Source organism: Trichoplusia ni, chromosome 4 (genome assembly GCF_003590095.1).
Source record: "Trichoplusia ni isolate ovarian cell line Hi5 chromosome 4, tn1, whole genome shotgun sequence".
NCBI classification, from domain to species: Eukaryota; Metazoa; Arthropoda; class Insecta; order Lepidoptera; family Noctuidae; genus Trichoplusia; species Trichoplusia ni.
In genome coordinates, this window is record NC_039481.1 from 17761241 (window position 1) to 17767240 (window position 6000).

A 6000-nucleotide genomic window follows, 5' to 3' on the forward strand; every position below is an offset into this window, starting at 1 on the left:
CACCAAGTACTTACCATCCAACAGCAAGTACTTACCATCCAAGCGCAAGTACTTACCATCCAACACCAAGTACTTACCATCCGACACCAAGTACTTACCATCCAACAGCAAGTACTTACCATCCAAGCGCAAGTACTTACCATCCAACACCAAGTACTTACCATCCGACACCAAGTACTTACCATCCGACACCAAGTACTTACCATCCAACCGCAAGTACTTACCATCCAACAGCAAGTACTTACCATCCAAGCGCAAGTACTTACCATCCGACACCAAGTACTTACCATCCAAGCGCAAGTACTTACCATCCAACACCAAGTACTTACCATCCAACCGCAAGTACTTACCATCCAACCGCAAGTACTTACCATCCAAGCGCAAGTACTTACCATCCAACACCAAGTACTTACCATCCAACACCATGTACTTACCATCCAACACCAAGTACTTACCATCCAACAGCAAGTACTTACCATCCAAGCGCAAGTACTTACCATCCAACACCAAGTACTTACCATCCAACCGCAAGTACTTACCATCCAACCGCAAGTACTTACCATCCAACAGCAAGTACTTACCATCCAAGCGCAAGTACTTACCATCCAACACCAAGTACTTACCATCCAACACCATGTACTTACCATCCAACACCAAGTACTTACCATCCAACAGCAAGTACTTACCATCCAAGCGCAAGTACTTACCATCCAACACCAAGTACTTACCATCCAACCGCAAGTACTTACCATCCAACAGCAAGTACTTACCATCCAAGCGCAAGTACTTACCATCCAACAGCAAGTACTTACCATCCAAGCGCAAGTACTTACCATCCAACACCAAGTACTTACCATCCGACACCAAGTACTTACCATCCAAGCGCAAGTACTTACCATCCAACACCAAGTACTTACCATCCAACCGCAAGTACTTACCATCCAACAGCAAGTACTTACCATCCAAGCGCAAGTACTTACCATCCAACACCAAGTACTTACCATCCAACACCATGTACTTACCATCCAACACCAAGTACTTACCATCCAACAGCAAGTACTTACCATCCAAGCGCAAGTACTTACCATCCAACACCAAGTACTTACCATCCAACCGCAAGTACTTACCATCCAACAGCAAGTACTTACCATCCAAGCGCAAGTACTTACCATCCAACACCAAGTACTTACCATCCGACACCAAGTACTTACCATCCAAGCGCAAGTACTTACCATCCAACAAAAAAGGACTTAGATTTGTAGATGCATCTACAGTAAAATATTATGTATCTGAAAGAAATATGTAGAAAGTTCCTCAATTCATTTTCATCGATTTTCCCATGGGAATAGGACTTTTCCCGTAGTAAAACGTGGCCTATGTGTTAATCCAGGGTGTCAGCTAGCTCCGTATCAAATTTCATTAAAATCAGTTCAGCCGTTTTGACGTGAAGAAGTAACAAACATACTCATACACTCATAAACCACCTTTATAATTAGTGGGATTTGGGATGTTTATCAGTTATCTAGTACTCATAGCTCTGTTTGAGACTAGGTGTAGTCTAAAAGTTGTAGAATTTTACATTACACTTATAAAAGAATTTCCCAAAAAAAAACAGTAGATCTTGAGTTATAATGTCAAAAACTCAATATCTTTATAATACTACTATAGATATGCCGTAGTCCGGTCATATTTGGACTTACATATTGATTTCTGATTTGGCAAGTCAGTAAAAAGTATATTTGAACAATGACTCTCCTTATAATATTTCAGTATTACCGAACTTCCATTTTAGTGTATGACGCTTCGTGTATTAATATTTCGCTGACTGTACCTTCAGCCAGATTTACTTCTGAGCGTTAGAACTATTATACTACATTATAGCCTGCACTTCCCTCTGAAAACAACGAAGACTTTGGACTTGGTACATTTTGGATAGTACGTATTTTTGTTTCTTTAAGTATTTTAAACTTTTCACTAAAAAGAGATAGCCCAGCGGTATGACCGCTGGTTTGCCAAGTGAAAGGTCGTAGGTTCAAATCCTGGCACCACTTGTGTTTTGTAAAAATGGCGAAGGAAAATATCGGGAGACACCTGAATACCTGTCACTGTCAATTTTTCAGGAGTGGGATTAAAAACTTTGAAAACTACTAAGTTTTACATAAACCATACAGAAAGAAGAAAACTAAGAAAGTTGTAAGTTCAATTTCATCCATCCATCAGAAGTGGGTCAAGAATTCGTAAAGCACACCAGAGCGTTTCGCAAACATGGAATGTTCTGCTTCGTATTGAACATGCGAAAAACTTACACCGAAAAAAACTCATCACTTCAGGGTTCAAAGTTATAGACGCGAAAAGAAGAAAGCGGCACATCGCCCGCAATGGTAATTGCTAAATCAATAAATTAACCCAAATTCAAAATTAAGATGAAAAATTACAAATCTGATTTAGCTATAGTTATTTTACTGAGAAACTCTAAGCAAGCAAAATAAAAAGAAATTCGACACGTGGAATCGTTTCTTATTGTCTCAAGTCCACACTTTCTGTAGTTCATGCAGTGCCGTCCAAATTTATCAGTGAGCGAGCACTGAACACCTAACATAATAGAACAAACATCAATACAGTCAATACTAGACATACTTCACATAACTCATTATACTAAAACACGTCATTAGCGTTTAGTCAAAATAACCTCCAAACAAAACTGACTAACAACCCAAACTTGATATACAAAATTCGACTTTATGCTAACAGTCTTATGGTAGGTTTTAGTGTTTCAGTTTTAAAAGTTAAGACGTTTTGGTATGAATTGTTTGGTATTAGATGATCACGATTAGATATTGCATATTTTACTGTAACGTGATCATAAACGTTGCACTTAAGTGCTAATTGGATTTAAATATGATGTTCCTGGTTTGGTGTAATACTAAATCGAGAATTAACTGTAAAATTGTGTATTTTTTTTAACTCAAAAACACCTGATAAAGTCTCAGTTTGATAATATGAATACAGGTATGGATACCTGTCATTTTACTTCTAGAGATTTGGTAGTGGGAAGCTGGTAATGGTTGTGTAGAGCTCTCTTGCCTTCTCAGGTGTAAGCGATCCCGTGACTCTGGCTTAGGCAAGTCAATCAATCAAATGAATGTTTGTATATCTATAGATACACCTAGAATTCTAGATTGGTATAGATATATACATTTCTATCTATAGATATCTACATTTGCATTTTTTTTTTATCAATACATCAAACAGGATGTTACTAAAATATTGTTCTTTGAAGTAATTATTTGATCATTAAATGACTTTTTCTTGTACATTACTGCATCATTTGTTTTTTATTTAAACTATGTGATGTGACATTTATTTAACTACTTGCTGACCCAGCAAACGTTGTTTTGCCTAATGAATTATTTCTAGTTGTATGTATGTTTAGTGCCATATTATAAAAAAAATAAAAACAAAAATTTTCGTACAAAAAAAATTGTGTGGGCAACCCTTGTCACTTAGGGGTATGAAAAATAGATGTTGTTCTATTCTCAGACCTACCCAATATGAATACAAAATTTCATAAAAATCGGTCGAACCGTTTCGGAGGAGTACGGTAACTAACATCGTGACATGGGAATTTTTTATATTAGATTTACGTATCTTTAAGGTACTTCTAAATTATGTCTGTCTTCATTTTAGAACTCAGAAATCATTGGCTTCTCTTATTTCTCTCAACACGCTGACTATTGAATGAAAGTTGTTTGTTTTTAAATCGTATAGAATAATGAAGAAAGCAAAGTTTAAAATGGGAAAAATAAACTAATGCATTATACTCGAGATAACAAAACTGTTTTTCGAAAACAATAGGATGAGTAAAACAGTATTGTTGGTTTTGTAGACGTGAGTCAGAAAGAGCATTTCACTTCGTAGAGCGGCATCTCTTTCCTGCAAATGCAAAGACTTTGAAGGGTTAGGGCCTAAATTTATTATTGCAAGAAATGAATTCAGAACTTCATCATCAGCCCATATTCGTCCACTGCTGGACATAGGCCTCCCCAATTGCACGCCATCGAGATCTATCTTCGGCTGCTCGCATCCAGCTCCTGCCAGCCATCTTGCGCAGGACTTATCACATTTTAAGTCTTGATCCAGTACATATTGTATGTTATTCATGCATATACTTCTAAATATATAAATGTGGTCATCCTATGACGAATAGCGTAAATCTATACTAATATATAAAGCTGAAGAGTTTGTTTGTTTGTTTGTTTGTTTGAACGCGCTAATCTCAGGAACTACTGGTTCAAATTGAAAAATTCTTTTTGTGTTGAATAGACCATTAATTGAGGAAGGCTTTAGGCTATAAACCATCACGCTGCGACTAATAGGAGCGAAGTTACAAAGGAAAATGTGAAAAAAAAAATAGGTCAGGTATAAATCATAACTTATATCTTCTACCCACGGGGACGAAGTCGCGGGCAACAGCTAGTAATATAATATATGTATGAAATAGATCCATATAAAGTCATGTGTTATATACTTGAACATAACTATAAATATGTACATATAACTCATCACTGATGCCTACATTATGTATTCACATTTGTACAAATATGATCCACTTAGGGTTGTCGACGAAATTTATTTAAACCTTTTCAATTATTAAGAATTACGTTGTTTTGGCCGCCGCGCGCTGCACCGTACATTCGATGTTAACACAAAGACCAAATGAGAATGTACAACGGTTAAGGTTTATTCACTAAGAACCTGGCACTCCCCGCTCCCTCCCCCAAAAAAGTGGTAGTCTAAGAGGATTACCAAACTTTAGTGAACAAAAAGCTGCTTGGACACAGTTTGTTTGTAGCGCCATATAAACAGCAAGAACAGCGACTTCTTATAGCAAATACAAGCATCAGATTTTGGTACTTATTCTACGCTCATGTACTTTATTTAGATATTGCACTAAAAATAATACCACGCTGTTGAATTAAATAGTACACCCTAATACCATAGTAGTAGACAAAGCTTAATTATAAATGCGAACGAAAATAAACTGTTTCACGTTCCTAATTACGGCAGCCCTAACCGCAGTCTTATAAGTGACTGCGGCATTCTGCTTGCTTTACTACGTTTATCGTTAGTAATGCTGAAAATATTTAACATTATATAGTGCATATCTCTAAGAAACACTGTTATTCTTCAGGAATCTATGATTCAGAAGCTATGACCCAGCTTATGAATTATGATACATTTAATGAATATTTACTGCTAAAGAGATGTGTAGATTGACGATTCAATATTTTGAAAAAAGTACATACCAGAGATACCCAGAGTACAAGTTTTATCTAACACACACAGTTTCTTTCATTAGAACAAGCAATTAAGTTTCATAATACGTAATTAAATTTAAAGTGATTCATCCTAGACATAGCATTTTCCCGTCCATCACACTACGAATGCTGTTTGTATAATTTTATTACTTTAAGCATCAGCTGCACTTTAATTAATACCTATTTATATAAATATCCATTATTCATAATATTACGTAAATCATGTAAAGTAAAAATAAATATTTCTTATAGGTATTTCTTGACAACGGTAACTACTTTGTTAAACTGTACGTTTGTAAGTTTTAAGAGGTACGATTTTAATATCTGTGTGTGAAGACTGCGGGTTCAAATTACACCCACACCATGTTAAGTTCATTTGAGGCAAGGTAAAGCAATAAAGTATTTTTCCAACGTCTGACTTTAGTGTTCAGAAGTACACCTATGAGGCTATGAGTACCAGTTTAGAAGTGAAGATCAATGATTCTATATGGTGGTGGTTGGCAACTGCCGAACTCAATAACAGCACTAAATTTTATATATCTATTTATCTGTACATTAATAGTGACAATGACACAGGCACATGATATTCCAGACCTAAATTTGTTCAGAAATCACCTTAAGTACCACTTAAATCGACGCTCCAATTAAGCTACTTAAAAGCAACAAAATAAAACAACTCATA